Source organism: Microtus pennsylvanicus, chromosome 6, assembly GCF_037038515.1.
Source record: "Microtus pennsylvanicus isolate mMicPen1 chromosome 6, mMicPen1.hap1, whole genome shotgun sequence".
Lineage (NCBI taxonomy): Eukaryota > Metazoa > Chordata > Mammalia > Rodentia > Cricetidae > Microtus > Microtus pennsylvanicus.
In genome coordinates, this window is record NC_134584.1 from 22,383,860 (window position 1) to 22,402,546 (window position 18,687).

The 18,687-nt window shown below is 34.1% G+C and overlaps 1 long non-coding RNA gene across 1 annotated transcript in view; it reads right to left on the minus strand.

Moving 5' to 3' along the window:
- Positions 1-319: 319 nt before the first annotated feature.
- Positions 320-18,687, minus strand: part of LOC142852778 (uncharacterized) — a 35,720-nt gene continuing 17,352 nt past the window's right edge. Inside the window, exons 5-6 of the long non-coding RNA XR_012910993.1 lie at positions 12,701-12,816; positions 320-466 (exon numbers count right to left, since the gene is read on the minus strand). This is a non-coding gene — a long non-coding RNA (uncharacterized LOC142852778). The remainder of the gene's footprint in view (positions 467-12,700; positions 12,817-18,687) is intronic.

Genomic DNA, 18,687 nt, shown 5'->3' on the forward strand with positions numbered 1-18,687 from the left:
AAATATTATATGTAATCACTCATAAGTGGCTTTTAGACATAAAGTAAAGAAAAGCAGCCTACAAATCATAATCCCAGAGAATCTAGAAATAATGAGGCCACAAAGACAGACATATTCATGGATCTAATATACATGGGAAGTAGTAAAAGACAAGATACCCTGAGTAAATTGAAAGCATGGGACCATGGGAGAGGTTTGAGGGAAGGGTAGAGGAAGGGAGGGGAGCAGAGATAAATGTATAGCTCAAAACAATCAATAATTGAAACAAAACAAAACAAAAAGAACTGTCACATATCAATGCAAAACTTACCACATCTATAAGACTTCTGTTTTGGATATTTTAAATGCATATTTGCAAACATAAATTGAGCACTTTGATGAATCATCATTTAATTCATATTTTGAATGAACAGAGGCACGCGATATCCATGTAGTTCAACCAGGTGAGAGAAAAGTTGATAGTTACCTATAAAATGATTTGCAAATTAAATATAGTGCAACTTCAGTATTCAAACATTTTGCAAAAAGGAAAGCTAATTATTTTCACATTATTACGATATCACTGGTGAAAGATGAGTTTTCAAAGAAAAGACTGTTTTTGTAAACTATATATATTTGTAGATGGTATAATTTGAAAAGTGCCCAATTATTTCAGTTAGTAAAGTGATTGAGCATGTCGAATCATTTTTCCTCTCAACTATTTCGAGGATTATTGTTGTTGACATTGCAAATTCTTTAACAAGCATCTGACTGCTTAACTTTGAACATGTCAACGTCATTGTCTTTGATTGGGAGAGGGATCTGTTGCTCCTTGAACACATCACACAAGTGGTGACTGATTTCACTACACCTTTCTTTTCCATCACTGTGTTTTTGTAAGGACTCCAATTTTATCCTTTCTAAACTAAGCTTTCACAACACGATACTATTTTTTTCTCTATTCATGTTCTTTTCACAGTTATAGTTAAACATCTGCTTCTTGGTTGGCAAAGTGCCATGAATTTCTAAGTTATTCTCACCCAAAGTAGCATTTTGTCATTGCCTGGCTTCTATGCATTTGTAGAGTTTGAGCAACTTATATCTGTCATCACAACACAGGATGATTTTAGAAAGGAAGTAATTGTAACCCAGGCTAACTGGCAAAAGAAAGAACAGGAACTTTATTTGATGCCCCAATTTACTACCTGGTTAAGCTAATAACAAAATCATTATTTTTGTTATATTCTTTAATTATGCTTGTTTTACAATATTTAAATAAGGAAAATAAATTAATTGTTAAGTATTAGGATACTTCAATAAAGAGTTTATTCACTGAAATTATATGTTTCAGCAGTTAAGCACTTGTGCCCAAGCCTTCACACTTAAGTTTATTCCAAAAACCCATATGGTAGGTAGAATGAAAGAACCAACTTCCAGAAGTATTCCTTTGACTGCCGTCTCTCCAAGACACACCTTATATAAATGTAAAACTTTATGAAAAAAATGCTTCTTCTTGATTTTTGTTTCCATATTCTATATGTCAAATATTAACAAATTTACATATAAAAATTGCTAGAATTTTGCTTAATTTATTAATTGTGTTGGCATGTGGTATATTAAAGCAGTTTTATTGAGTCAAAAAAGTTGCTTATTTATGTGATGTACAGAAAAGATCCCTGGAGCAGGCAACTGTGTGGACCTTTAAAGAACAGAGATGCTAAGGGCAATGGGATGAAAGATTCTAACCATCACTCGAGGAAAATTCCACTGATGTTGATAAATGTGGCACAGCATTTGCAGCACGTTATTAGGCATGGAGTACATACTTGTTCCCTGGATATGTTTCTACTAAATGTTGGGAAAATGCTAATTCCACAAGAGAAACTGCATTTGGTGCAAGTGCTTTGTTACCAAAGATTCTCCTGATTGCCAATGGATCTCCTGCATTATGTAACAGTCATGCCTTCATCCCCGCAGTAGAGACTATTTAAGTTTGATTACAATCATGTTCCTTTTGGTCAGCAGAAGTCAGTTCTACTGAGGCAAGCAGTGATGTCACTTGTTATAGAGATGTTCACTACACAGCATCACCTTAGAGCAGAGGATTGGATTAATTCAGATTGAAAAAGACTGTCAAATTCATATCATTGTTCAGTCTTCCACAAATCTATATATTGTTGAGCTTTAAATAGGGAATAAAATCTTCCCATTCTGACATCACCAAACGTTTTTATCTTCGAGGCCTCTGAGTCATTAGTCAAGATATTTCCTTCTACTTGTGAATTATTATGCAACCATAAAGTGTGTCCCGTTGAGAAAAAATAACATTATGTGTTGGAGTTGGTAGTATATGAGATTATAATAAACAACATAATTTAGTAAAGAACTAAATTATGGCCTCCTAGAATTCTGAAGTGGAAAATGACACTTTAGCTACCACTGTGGACCATGTATGTGTGGATGTATATAGTTGATTAGCTTCACTGAAAATGTTGGGTCAAGCCAATGCATTCTCTAATGAAGTCAATTAGTCAAGAGACAGTTCTACATATTTTGCAGTTAATATTAACTTCTTATGATATTTAATCTCCCTCCCTCCCCCCATCTCTCTCCCCACTCCCTCTCTCTCTTTCTTTCTTTCTTTTTTTCAAGACAGGGATTCTCTGTAGCTTTCGAGCCTGTCCTGAAACTAGCTCTTATAATCCAGGCTGGCCTTTAACTCACAGAGGTCTGCCTGTGTCTGCCTCCCGAGTGCTGGGATTAAAGGTGTGTGCCATTACTGTCCAGGTTGAGATTGAATTTTAATTCGGCATGTGTTTCACCCACAATATTCATGGTTCTTACAGATTATGAAACAGTATGTCATATCAATGAACTCTAATATACTTAGAAGTGATTGCTCAAGTAGGTCGTTGTTTTCTTTCAATTTTTTTGTTATTGTCAAACAATTTTTCCAAAGAATATTTAGCTTTATAAAATATTTCTAGCAAGTTGAAAATAATCTGACAATTTCTTTTATTACACTTCTTTGCTAAACATTGTGACAATCTAATGTTAGACTATGAGTTAACTTTATTTTTATGGTCATTTTAACTTATATGTCTTTAATTAATTTTTTTTTTGTTGGAAAACTTTCCGCAAGGATATTTGTCCAATAAACAGACTCTTACCTTCACTTCTCTTGGCAGCTATCGTTATAGAATGCAAGAAAAGTGGGGAGCTCTACAGTGACAATTGTTTCTGTTAATTATTGTTTTCAATGAAAAAATTAAATTAGAGGAAGTATTCATTTTCACAAGATTATATATATGTTCATCAGAAAGATAGCTGCCAGGATATGAGGGTTGTAGAGAAACTCCTGTAACTTTAGCTGTATCTGAAATTAATTAAAATAGTATAAGGACATTCAAGGTTGAAAACATAAAGCACAATCTTATTTAATGCCAAATACTTTAACAAGAAAATGTGAACAGCTGATTATTAGCATGAAGCTTAAACTCAAGTAAAGACAGTAGCATTACTAAAGACTGGACATAAAGCATATGGCCATGTTCATAGTTTTTACATTATCTAAGCAATCTGTAAACCACTGCTTTCCTGAAAGTGAACTATTACTTTAATTTTGGTCAACATCTGTGACTTTTACATTAGTGAATAACCTGGCAGTAAAAAGAACAGTGGTGCATACCAGGAGTGCTGTATGGCTCTTTTATTTTCTCACACAGCATATTTAAAATAAAGCAAGATGATTGCACTTGTATTAATGCGACAGACTGGCAATGGAATGCACATGGTTCTCATCTTTGCTTCTGTTATTTCCAAGTACCCAATTATCTTTTACTGTATGTGGAATAGAAAGGTACTACTTGTGTTTTGAATAGGGAAGTGAGGCAGGTCCACAAATGAACAAGGCATTTTCCTAGCAAATACTAGTACTTGTATTTTGAGTCTTCTAAAGTTTATAAAGCTAAATAATCCAAGAATATGCATTAATATTTTGTGGTACTTATACTATCGAAGGACACATAGAAGAGCAAAGAAAGAAGAAGGGAATTATTAGTCCTAGAGAATTTGAAGTGATGTCACAAATAATTCAATAGTTATCCCCTTTCTTTTCTTTCTCTTTCTTTTTCTTTTTATCTCCCTCTCTCCCTTTCTCTCCCTCCTTCCCTCCCTCCCTCCCTCCCTCCCTCTCTCTCTCTCTCTCTCTCTCTCTCTCTCTCTCTCTCTCTCTCTCTCTCTCTCTCTCTGTATACTAGTTGATTTTATGCAGCAGTCTAAGCTTCGTTCTTAATCAAATTTTCTATTTCATCTAGGTCATCGTTGTTTAGCTTCACTATCAATTTTTAAATTAAATTTTCAATTTTAATTTTACACTTCCAGGAAAGTGTTCTTAAAGAATATATACCAGCTTATAAACCTTAGTAATAATTGTTTTCAATGGTCATTTTTCTTTCCTCTTATAGCATCTCTGATGGTAAAGATTGCTTGCATTGATTAATTTTTTAAAAATATATACTTTCTTTCAAGCAGGAATTTTAGAGTCTGGCCTTCTTGTGTGGGAATAAAGTTAAAATGTATGTGCCCTTGAGTTAATATTATCAATATTCTTGTTTCATCATTAGTAAAATGTAGTATTAGTGAACTAGTAAATGTAGAATTAACAGACCAACATTATTATGTTGTGGAATGATTTGAAAATTTGACATTTTAGTTTTCTAGTGTTTACATAAATATCCATATATTGAGTGTTATTTAGTGATAATTAAACAATATTTAAAATTTATTAATGATATTGGAAGAAGGTGATCATCACTCTTATAAAATACCAAATTTTGTTACATAGTATCAGCAACAATAATTTGTATATTTCATGATGGGATCAAGTGGATAGAATTTTTAAAAAAAGGAGTATCTTCTGCCGTGGGTTAATCTTGTAACCTGATTCTTATTGTCATGAAGAGTCATATGCTATTAAACATCTTAAATTCCATATTCTATAAGTTCTTAAAGTGTTTGAAAATTCAGTTTAAAACATACCTCTTTAACCTTGAAAACAAACCTAATGTGACTACAAGTTGGAGTGTTATAGATTAACTACTAATTTCATTTTTATTATACACTGAATTTTTTAATGAGCTGCATAAGCAGAATACCCTCAACAAGACTAAAATAACAGTGTGTGTGTGTATGTATATATATATATATATATATATATATATATATATATATATATATAGTAACAAAATATCTTTATATTTGTATCAATATATAAAAATCCAGGCCAATGCAAAATATCTGAGATTCAAAGTTGTATTTTTATTCTACATTTCTATATTTCCTCTAAATGATAACAGGCATTCATAACCTAACAAATAATCAACAACTATCCACCCTGTTTCTTGGAAATGTTTTCTGTTGTCTGTGGGTGAAGGCATCTTTAGAGGTTCCTGAGAAGGCTGAGATAATGGCTCAGTCCTGAGATGACCACCTGTAATCTTTGTTGATATATATTATCTCTTTAGATTCAGAAGGTCAGCCCTGACCAAACCTTATCCATATTAACCTGGAAAGAATCCACAGTCCCTCATTTCCTATGGAAACAAAAGCATTACTACTCTCACAAAGCATTTTTGATTTTCCTTTGACAAGCACATTTTGACTTCCATTTTTAAGTTAAGGCTTTCTTAAAATAAATAGGCTGGTTCATTTCAGCAGCTCCTCCTTCAATTCTTTGCCTGTCAGCAGCTTTCACTTGCTTATCACCAATCAAAAAGTTCAAGATCAATGTAGCACCATACAAGTCAAACTCCCTGTGTGTTTCCCATCACAGCGTGGTTTATTCTTTTTTATATTACTTTATTTCTCTCCTTATAGACTCTATTTTTAAAACTATTTTAATATAAATATCTTTATCCTTTCTCTTTTCTTTCTTAAGACTATGCACATTGTTAAACACACTACACACTATATTCTGTTTTAAAAGATTTTTTCCTGCCTTGATCTGCTTTTTACTGCATATGTATATCTTTTTCTGACTGATTGAGCCTTAAATGGGTGGCTCCACCCACTTCTCAGGACCCTGAGAGCCAATGCTAAATCTTATGGGCTGGACTTAGGTAGGTGACCAAGAACTTCATTCAGCCCCCACATCAGGAATGTCAGTGCCCTACCCTGTGGCAGGCATTTTTACTTAATTTTCTGTTTCTGCTTAGCATAAAAAAAAGGCTCTTTACATGCTCTGCTGTATGGCAGAACTTCTTAAAGGAGCACTGTCCCTGTGTCCCTGCCATTTTATGCTATTGTTGTTGTTGTTGTTTTATTTTGTTTCTTTGTTTTTTAAGCTTTCTCAGGCCCTAGGGAAAATCCGGCCCCATGTTGGGTGACAAAATGTACATGTATTTTTCTTAGTCTTAGTCCCCAAAAAATACATGAAGATTTATTCTTATATAAGAATTCCAGACTTAGCTTCACTTGTTTCTAGCCACGTTTTTACCTTAAATTATACCATTTTCCCTTTAGCGAAATTTTATTTCTAGGGTTTTTACTTCTCTTTATTCTTTATATATTTCTTTCCTTCTTATTCCAGCTTTGATTATGTTGTGTGGTTGGGTATATATATTCTAGGAATATGTTTCTTTGGAAAAAATAGCAAGGTGAAATTTTACGACTTTTCTATGATGACATGTTTCAGGAAGAAAGCAGAGTTGGTATTAATGATAAAAGGTGGGCTTTCTGGATGTATATTTTAAGCAACATTGTGAGAATAGCTTCAGTGATTAAGGTTAATTTTTCTAGTAACTCGGCAAGCTAAAGAAGAGATCAGTGCAAATATTTTGTAAGTTTATCTGAATGAACTGTATCCACACTTATGAGAAGTCAGCTGAAATTGCAGGAGTTGAGAGAAGAGAAGAAACACTGGAACGGCTGGAGTGAAATGAAAAGAGAAAGACTTCCATTTGCTTTGCACAGAGCAAATTTAGGAGGAAATAACACATATAGCACTTTGGGAATGATACAGGACACCATTAAGCTATAATTGCCTAATGAAAAGAGTAGCACTCTATGAAGGTGTGTGTGTGTGAGAGAGAGAGAGAGAGAGAGAGAGACTGTTATATTGAGAATAGGCTATAATGAGGAGTCAGCACACTGGAGAATCCACCACAATAACCCAGATGTGGAATATGGATCAAATTTTAGTAGTGTTGTAGTAATTAGCCATTCTCATATTTGTAGTATATTTTAAAATGTTTAGAAAGTAAAATAGCTTGCAACTTCCTTTGCCTGAAGATTATTTGTGGCATGCAAGATGGGTGAACCAGTAAAGGTGCTTGCCAAAATGTCTGAGATTTGAGTTCCAACCCTAAGACTATCATGGTGAATGATAGAATAAATACTTTAATATTTGTCATGTGACTTCATAAAACAGTTGCACTTATGTGCTTGGGCACACACACACACACACACACACACACACAAACACATACACCCAGACACATACAAACAATACAGACTGTGCATGCACATATATAGGTACAAATAAGCACATTACGAACAAATAATGCAATTTAAAATTGTTTTAAATAATATTGTCTTCTTTAATATAAATACATATTAATAATTTACTTATTTAAAAATAATTTGTTATTACACTTTATTCTCTACTCCATAATACCTATATTGTTACTTTAATTTATGATGATAAGGTTATAAATTTTATATAAATATTATGTATTGTTTCCATATAATTTCATTCTATACAGACTAATTTATATAAATTTGTATTTTATTATAAATTCCCTATACATGAAGCAACAGGTTTATATGGCTATAAACTTGAACTCTACATAAGATAGTCATGTATGTCAGGTCAAGGCTGGTCCAAAAAAAAGCAACAGAAAGAAATCTTTCTGGTATGTGAGCCAGAGAATGAAACATAACAGTAGCAATAATAATAGCATCATTTACAATAAAGATAACTGCACATTCACTACAGAAAAAAATGGCAGCTGAGATGATAATATTCGGCCCACAAAGCTATTCTAAAAAGAGTGTCAAAATATACAATCAATCAACCTGTTTTACAGGACGTTCCACCTTATGGACAACTTCATGATTTCCTCAACAAGAAGTTAAATTTTATGTTCAAAAATTTCTTTATGAGTAATAATATTTCTGGCTTATTTCATATATTGTTTATATGGCCAATGAAAATATCCTTCAGTGGCAACAGTACAATGTTTTGATGTATTGTAAAGCTATGGGTACAACTGTGAAAATCTCTAAAGCCTGGTTTGCAGTTCAATCACTACCTGCTTTTTTATAGATGGTAAAATTACCCAATGATTCTCTGCATCACATGGTCACAAATCTGTCAAGATTTCAAGCTCTGCCCCATAAACACAATACTTAACAATGCTTAGAAAATATTTGATTTTATTGGTGACATATAAAATATCATTGATGGAGGTAGAGAATTTTATGTTCCTGTAAAGCCTTAGGAAAAAAAGTGCTTTATTTTTCTAAATTGCACTGTTGATACTTTGTTTTTAAAGCTTTGATTTGCTGTTGCTATAAGCAATATGTCCAGTGTTTATATTTAATCTTAGACTGAAACAAATAACACTACAATTTTCAATATTTGTTATAAGAAAATGACATTTTAAGTACCAGAATATTTTAAGCATTTATATATTTCATAATGTGTTGACTGTCACATTTACATATCAACATACAACTCTCACCTTCCAGTAGATTCTAACTCACTGACATATTGTAGAATTGTAAAAAGTAAGCTTGTTCCCCATAATGATAATGCTTGGGCACAATGTTTACCACTGTTGTAATTACATGTGTGTGTCATATACAATCATAATTTGGTAGAAAGAGAGAATTGATCCTTAAGGAAATCACAACCTATCTATTGATGTATGCACAGCTAGTAAAATTAATGTGTAACAAAATTTTACACATTAATATCATTGTGAAATATAGATCATTTTGGCAATGAAATAAACAATGCAGTCGCAATATAAAAAAGATCAATTCTGTGTTGTGGATGCTCTAGATGACCATTCTAACTGAATTCTGTTTACACAGGTACTGGTTGTAATACAAGAAGGAAATGTGCCTACTTCTTGGCCTATTTGCTTTCAAAGTTTCAGCATCCCTTCATCAATAGTGATCATTACTATTCAAAAATATCCTTTGTAACATGGAAAATCATATTTCATTCATCATATTCTTGGTAGCTTTTATCTCTTGCTCACTTATTTGCTGTTAATCAGATATTGAATTGTTCCTGAAAATTGGCAGTTCAAACTTTCTTTTAGGGAGTTGTGATGCTCTAGAGCTTCAAATCCCAAGTTTTGACATATACATCCTGTAAGTTTTTGGATTAGTATCTTCACTGCTTCTGATGCTACTTCTTAAAATCTAAGTCCCTGGTCACATCAATGCGATTTCATTGTTCTTAGAGTTGGCAGCATTTTTTTCTTATTTTGCAGTATCTCCATTTTCTTTTTCCAATACCATTTTCATTATGTTCCTTGGGATCATATTATATTTGTCAGAAGCGTTATTAAAGATTTGTATGTATGAGCCCTTTCTGGTCTCAGAAGTTACCCTGTCACAATTTTTTTTTCTAAGTCATCTTCCTAGCTTGTATCATATTATAATGTGGGATTTCTTTATCATGTGTCCTCTGTATTTGTTGATTCTCTTTGCTGAGGAAAAAGCAAACATAAGTACATTTTTTTTTAATTTTTCCATTCAAAATTTACACTTCCTCCCCTCCTCCCAATCCCCTCCTGCTCCCCCCACACTCTCCTCCCTCCTGCTCCCTCCTTGAGAGAGGGCAGGGAACCCTGCCCTGTGGGAAGTCCAAGCCCCCTCCCCCCATATTCAGGCCTAGGAAGCTTTGCATCCAAATAGACTAGGGTCCCTCAAAGCCAATACATGCAGTAGAAACAAGTCTCAGTGCCTTTATCAATAGCTTCTCAGTCAGCCCCCATTGTCAGCCTCATTCAGACAGTTAGGTTTGATCGCATGCTCATTCAGTCCCGGTCCAGCTGGATGTGGTGAGCTCCCATTAGAACAGGCACACTGTTTCAGTGGGTGCACCAACCTGACTTCCTTGCTAGTCTTCTCCCTCTTTCTGCCCTTCAACTGGACCTTGGGAGACTGGGGAGAGCTTGGGGGAGTGGGAGGGTGGAGATGGAGGAAGGGCAGATATAGGAGCAGGGAAGAAGGTTTCTACATTAAGGGAGCCATTTTAGGGGTGGCAAGAGACTTGGCTCTAGGGGGGATCTCAGGTGTCCATGGGATGTCCCCAGCTAAGTCCTTGGGCAGCAGAGGAGAGGGTGCCTGAACTGTCCTTGCCCCACTATCAAACTGATGATTATCTCGAATATTACCATAGAATCTTCGTCCGGCGATGGATGGAGATAGAGACAGAGACTCTCATCAGAACAACGGACTAAGTACATATTATTAACAAAATAGTGTGTTTTCTTTTATCAATAAACTCATTTAGGTTTGTAATTTCACTGAATAAATGACTTGCTAATATAAAACCTATCAATGTAAATACACCATTTAAATATATTTTAAAATTTAATAATAGTTCCAAAAAGTATCTGAAATTTCAAAACAACGTAATTCATCAGTATATAGATAATATTCTTCAGTCATAAGAAGCTCTACTTATGAATATTTTTTCTTGAGATAATTTTATTAAATACGCTTTCAACTACAAATAGAAAAGCAATACTTGGGTTTGATCATCATTATTCAGTGCCTTTAATGACTGAGTGTTTAACTTTAAAAATTAAGAGATAGTTAAACGATACTTATGTCTTTAAAATTGTTTTATACATCCTGTAATTCCATGAAACACCTGTAGTGCATAAAGTACACTAATTAATTATATTATTCTCCTGATAACTTAAAGATGCTTAATTATTCTAAATTTGCATCTGAAGTGGAATATAAAGCTCTGGAAAACAATTTCAGCCACATATCATGATACCTTATAGGAAAACTGTTTCAATTTCTTTTTGTATGATTATTCAACTTTTCTGACTTAAATTCTAGGTTGCCCATGGAAATTGCACCCACAGTGCTTGAGATGGCTATTTCTTTTAAAAATCAACTTGATTATAACTGGAATGAATGACAATCCAGAAATGGAGAGAACACCTGTGAGAGATATTTTTGCTTGGTTTAAAGTGGGTAAATGCACCTCTAGTTTGGATCTTTGAAGTAAAAGGACATCTTGATGTTTGAAAACATATTCCATAAATCTGGTCTAAGCCTTACGCTTGACGTCTATATAAGAACATAGAAGAAGGGAGCTGTGGTGATGATATTTTGCTTGTGATTTAACAAAGTTCTCTTGTCTCAAGATCAGAGTGCAGAGCTAATCCAGGAGAGGCCAGAAAGTGGTGGCACCCACCTTTAATCCTAAAACTCAGGAGGCAGAGGCAGAGGCAGATGGATCTCTGTTAGTTCAAGACCATTCTGGTCTACACTAAATTGATCCATTCTAAAAGAAAAACAGAGCTCACACAAAGGTTATCCTAGCACTTGGGTATCACATGACTGTAATCCCAGCACTGCAGAGATGGAGACAGGAATGATATGACTGGGGAGCGAGAGCAATATAAAGTAGGAAGAGACAAGGGCTTAGTGTAGTTTAAGGTGGCTGTCTCAAGCATTCAGTCTGAGGAGCAGTCAGTCTGAGGCATGTAGTCTGAAAAGTCAATCTGAGGAAGAAGTCAGAGGACAGGTTTGCCCCTTTGTTCTGAGCATTGTTAGAGGTAAGAACTCTCCAGTGGTTGACTGTTCTGTTTTTCTGATCCTTCAGCATTAACCCATGTATCTGACTCTGGGTTTTTATTATTAATAGCAATTAGCTTTTATGATACAGGAAGATTTTCCTCTTTACATGATTGCCCCTACCTTGCTAGGAATGCATTTCTTTAATGGAATTGGAACCTTCTTCTTTGGGGTACCAGCATATAATAAATGCAAGCTGAAACACCAAAACTTATGGACTAAGCAACTTGGATTCTTGGATTTTCCATTCAAAACCAGCTAATGTTAGATTACCTGAACTACAGCCTTTAAGTCATTCCAATAAATCATGTATACATATATTCCAAAAGTCTCTCTAATGTACACACACACACACACACACACATGAGAGGTAGATAGAGAGATATTCATTATATAAATTCTGCTACTCTAAAAAGACTTTGACTAATACAACATCTTAGCTGATTTTCACCAAGTCTATCTCCCAAAGATATATAATATGAAGGATTTTTCCTCAGTTACTAGCTCTGTTTGGAGGTAGTACAAATTTTACAAGATGGGTTCCTGATGGAAAATTTTGTCATTGAAGGCACAACTTTGTTGAGGACAGTAGTTTGGAGGACGTTCATAGTATCTGGACACAAAGAGGTTATCAGTCTCTTGCTGTATCTTTTCATGTTCAGAAATAAAAGTCCCAAGGCTCTATGGATATGAAATTAAACCACTGAAATCCATATCTGCTTTGACTTGGTATCTGCTTAAAGCTGGAATTTTGACAGTGATGGAAGACAAAACAGAACATTTATGTCTATATATTCCAATTATTTTTCTTATAAACAATCTGGTCATATGTCTTTTAAGAAACACAAAATTTTGAATGAAAGAAAATTAAATTTCAACTTACGTTCAATTTCATTCACATTGAATTAGTCATTTAATTTTCTTATCACTGTATATGTTAGCTGACAGTCTTAATCTCTCCTTTATATTGATAAGTTCTTCATGGAAACTACCTAAAACCTTCACAGTGTAGAAAAAATATTAAGATTAAATTTTATGTTTAACAAACAATCATGTCCAAGGTATGAATTCTATTGATTTCTGTACAAAACACTTTTTTATAAGAAGTAAATATATTTATGACAGTTTTAATTTTAAAACTTATTTTCTAATGGCCCTTTATATGGGAACAAATTAACAAACTAAGCTCTCTTAGTTGGTGAAAACATATGATTAGACCTTCTGCTGCTCCTTTCAGTTTGCTCTGTTGAGGTGAGCTGCACCGCGGCTTGTCTCAAAGCACCTGTTGTTCATTATAACCAATCACGGTCCTTTCCTCTCCCAGGTGCTTTCCTTCTCATAACTATTGAAGAAAACAAAGATGTAGTCTAATCCACCTAGCATAGTATTTCAAAGCATACCCTGTAGCTCTTTTCTTTAAACTCATTTTTCTTCATGTTTCTTTAATGACTTTATGTTTGATATTTTAAAATCACCATAGTTGTTCTCTCAGTGATACTGTGGAATCTCTTTGTTTACTTATTAATTTGTACTGTCATCACATTATATTTTGAAATAGTGTTGTATGTATCTTATGGTTTTAAAGTGTATTTTTTTAATCCCAGATGAAGGGTTAAGAGAGTAAAGGAAAAAGAACATGCATGTTGAAAATTAGATGAACCCTTATGCATCATCGTTTACTAAGCCCTATACTGAAAAGACTGGTAAAATGAAGCAGTCATTTAACACACCCATCAAAACTTTATAATACAATGAGTATTTGGAAATATTTAACACACACTATTAAATTTCTGTACAAGAAATAATGTGCTCTGTAGAGAGTATGTTTTCGATGCAAATACATCCTGAAGAAAGTAGCTACTCAGCACGGGACTGTGTCATGGACTTTCTCATGTACTTGCTAAAGTCAACTATAACAGACAATCCCAGATACATCTTCTGTAGCTGTCCTGAGACATTTGAGAAAGCAGTGACTCTGAGAAAGCACTGATTCTATCTGAAACCCATAAGAGTAACACGTCAGCCAGGCGTAGGTGGCACAAGCCTTTAATCACAGCACTGGTGGGGGGGGTGGGCAGAAACAGGCAGATCTCTATTAGTTTGAAATAATGAAAAGAAGGAGTGAAGTAAAAATGGCAGGTATCAGGTAATTAGCCTCATTCTTTTCATTATTTGTTTAATGGCTATCAAACCAACTTCTTTTTTGTTGTTTTTGTTTGTTTGTTTGTTTGTTTCATTTTTTCAAGACAGGCTTTCTCTGTATCTTTGGAGCTTGTCCTGGAATTAGCTCTTGTAGACTCAGCTGGCTCGAACTCAGAGATCCACCTGTCTCTGCCCCCAAAGTGCTGGGATTAAAGGCATGCCCTCCCCACCCATCTCTAAACCCATTTCTTTTAAAAATGCAAGAAATAGTATAATATTGTCTTTGACCATTGATATATTTTTGTTGCAAATATAATTTCATTCTAACACATTATGATTGCTTTATGCTTATTTTACCTATAAGAGATTCAATGTCCTTTAACTCTAGCTTTACCTATGCCTATTTATCTTTTTTTTTTTTTTTTTTGATTTTTCGAGACAGGGTTTCTCCGTAGCTTTTTGGTTCCTCTCCTGGAACTAGCTTTTGTAGACCAGGCTGGCCTCGAACTCACAGAGATCCGCCTGCCTCTGCCTCCAGAGTGCTGGGATTAAAGGCGTGCTCCACCACCGCCCGGCTGCCTATTTATCTTTATAGCTTTTCTTTCTAGTTCATTCATTCACCAATGTATGAAAATCAGCCTTCATACAACAGGTTTTGGATATAGAGTCACAAAGAACCACAAATTCCACAGGAGACACTGAAAGACAGGGCCACATTTCTAGGTGTGGTACTATTAGCTGTTCATGGCTCCAGGAGAAAGAGCCATATTTCTTTAAGGAAGTAACTACTAGGAATTTGCCCATGCCATATTTGATGCCCTAAATTCATGTGCATATCATCAACAGTAATTGGATTCGGTTTGTTATGAACAGTAAGAAAAGGACATAAGTGAGGAGAGAAAAGTCTTGTAAAGGATCCATGGGAAAGTTATATGGAAGGAGCGGAGGCTAGCTATGAACAAGATATATAATATGCACTTATAAAATTTTCTGTGAATAAACTAGATTTTTTTTTCCCAGAAATAAAAGTCTTTATACAAGCAGGAAGCGGCTCTTGCTTGTCCAAGAAAACACAGATTTATTGTTGAGACTTGGCTTACAACAAATTCAACCTACTTAGTGAGTGTCCTCCAGTATTGGAGTTTTCTCATGGGTCTTCTATGGATGACTACTCAATTAGACTTAACCCATTCTCTATATAGGAAGTTTCATTTGGTGACAAGAGATGTTCAGTTGGGGATATGTTTCCCACTATTTGGCAATTTTATTTTGATTGTCTTCATATATGTATATAGTTTAAAAAGCTTCTTGTGTATTAGGTTTTCATACCACTCACCAAATAAACCTTAATTTTAACTGCAGTCTCACATATTTTCTTCCCTTTCCCCGTAGTCCCTCTTTCTCTCCATTTAACCCTCTAATTCAAACATAACCCTACGCCAGCATCCATCCTTCGCTAGCTATCTGCTGCACTTTTCAATATCTATCTGCCCAACCACACCCCACAGTCTCTTACTCTATACCTAACCTCTAAGGTTCTATGGATTGTAGATTGGTTATCATTGATATAACAGCAAATTTCTAGAAGTGATTTTCTTGTAATGGTTACTTATATCGAGATACTCATTTTTAATCACTGAAAACTTCACATAAAGTCCTGTATTTGCATCATTTATCCATCTTCTACTTCTCCTTTTAATTTCTCCTTTGTGATTTGTTTTTTTTTTTTTTTTTTTTGAATTTTCGAGACAGGGTTTCTCCCTAGCTTTTTTGGTTCCTGACCTGGAACTAGCTCTTGTAGACCAGGCTGGCCTCGAACTCACAGAGACCCGCCTGCCTCTGCCTCCCGAGTGCTGGGATTAAAGGCGTGCGCCACCACCGCCCGGCTCCTTTGTGAATTTTTAAAATAGATTTGTAAGCATCTGAAATTCTTTCATTTCAAAATTCTCAATTTTAAATATCAATTGTAGTGACATACGCATTTGAAGAATTATACTTCCTGAAACAAAGTATTTGTCATTTTCAGGCTGATATCCTTTGCCAAGCCCATGTCAGATACCTTTTGTTAAAAGAAGGGCATCATGGCCACATTGTTTCAGGTGTACTTGATGCTGAAATTACTTACACATAAAGGTAAGAATAAGAATTATCCAAAAATTCTGGATATACCATCTTTAAGCAGATGACATTCAAAAATCCCTGTTAATTAATGATCACAACAAAAAGAATTAAATAAGAACAAAGAATTTATCCAAAGTGAATAGCATACAAAGAATAAGAATACTGATTCAAATAACATGAGATAAATAGCTTAAATATATTTACAATCTAAAATATTAGCAGGAGAAGATCATACGCTGAATAGAGGTATATAGAGAAACCACAATGAATGAATACAAACAATTCATTTGTTATACTGAAGTGTCAGAGAAAACATTTGAGCAAAGGCAAATTTAATATATTATTGCTAGGTGAGAAAGAAATAATCATATTGTGCTTTTTATGAAATTATAAGAACAGATGTTCCTTGTGCAGTCAAAAAACACTTCATTTTTTATTTTGAATGTAACAAACTTGTGAAATCAACAAATTTTTGACATGCCTTTTCATGTCTGAGGAAATTGTACGCACGATTCAGGGCAGAAAAAAAATGTTCAACTCTACAATGCAGAGTGTGTTATCCCCTACTCTGATGCCTACAACTTTCTCCCACAAACACACTTTGTTTTGCTATTTACAGCAGCTAATAAGGCAGTCAATAAGATCAGGACTAATACTGGAAATTACAGTTGAGGAGGCACATAAGGGGTTGTGCAGCTGCCACTATGTAGTCTTTTGTATAATAATAACTTTAATTTTCTTCTGCACTTCAGAATCCGGACTTTACTTTTCCTCCAAATTATAAGACGTAGAAACAGTCCAGTTGCGACAAGTCGCATTATTATGTTCTTAGAGATTCTTTTTGGAACCTATTCTTTAGCATCAGGGAGAACTGTGTGCACCGTCCCTCTGGGAGGCTCTTTTATGATTCTTTTGTGTCTAAAAGAAATTATGAATAGTGTTTTCCTCATTTCTTTCATTTTAAGCTGTACTTCATAAGCCTGGATAAGCATATTTTTTCCAGCTGTTTCTATGGTTGCTTATTTTTTTAGCACAGTTTTTGCAGCGCTGATTTCTAATTCATAGAACATTCAGTGCACATTGTTCTAACTCAGTATGCATATTACTAAAAGAGTACAAATTGGTTTCAGAAAGTTTAGGTACTTAAAACTATAATGATGTGCATAAGCCTATGGAAATCATTAAGATAAAAGAAAATGCAATTTTGCTAATTTTTTAAAATTTTCAGCATTAGTCCCCAATTAAAAGTTCTTTGTGTGAGATTTAGTTTAGGCTTTAAAAACATTGTGTGTGTGTGTGTGTGTGTGTGGTGTGTATGCATATATATATATATATATATATATATATATATATATTATTTATAAACTGTTGATAATTGGTTCTCATTTTGGTAACACTAGGAAGTTTTAAAAGTATTTAGCTCTTATTTGAAGATTTATCTTCCTGAATAATCATTATTAACCTAATATTAGAAATAATCATGATGATATTATTGATACAATTTCCATTTTCATTAAGTCTGTTTGAAAACAACCTTTACATGTCATAAACCATAGCTTGGACAATACTATGCAGTGATTTTTAAAGGTTGATACAACAGTATTCAAAAGTCTTTCGTGAAACCAACTAATTAACTCTAATATCTATTGTTTTTCTCAAGGAGTTAAGTCATATTACATTCCTTTTTCTGATCTGCATTTTCTTCAAATGTTCTCATAATCTCATACATTTTTCATTTTGTTCTTTTATTTTAGATACTTTATGTCAGATGACTCTGGAGTGAGAATATGGTGACAAATAAGGTTATTTGGAAGAAATGATACAATCTATGTAAACCCTGACTTTTTCCTTGTAATCTCATGAATACTTGGATCCTGGGAGGGTTCAGAACTGCAGATAGGTTAGAACCACATGGCTTACCCTTTCTGTCTACTCTATAATTTTACTCTCTCTTTCATTATATTTTTCCTTCCTTTTGACCTATATTTTTTCATTCCGTTATTTACTTGTTTATTATTCTAATATCATAAATGAGAGATAGAAATGGTAATACATGCTGTAAAGATCAGCTAAAGAAAACTGGGAACATGTCCACTCATAGTGCGAAGTGGCACACATTTCTATTATAAATAGGCTTGAAGAAATCAGGTGAGGTAGAAATATATAGTGTCATGGGAAAACCTAAAATGGCACAGGCATCTTTAGACATGAGGGTTAATTCCCCGTAAAGAAATGTACATACAGAGTCAACTCAAACTGAAGTAAGGCAAGTTTGTATTTTCTGTGAGGCCAAGAGCTTTGAAGAGAGAATGGTGGGGATGACCTGCAAGAGAATGTTACCTCTTTGTTATTCTTTTATTCTGAACCAAAATGCTTGTAATTTACATGAATTCTCTAAAAACTTAATGGGTCAAAATACAGTCTTTTTTTTTGTTTGAGAAAAGGAGGGTAATAAAAATCTACCTGCTACTCAGACGTTTTCATAACTAGTACAATCAGGAAATACTGAGAGAGTGAAGGGAGAAAAGCACGCATTTTGAAAACAGAATGAAGTCTGTATGCATAGTATCGTCTTTTACAAAGTCTTATATTGAAAAGATTTTGAAA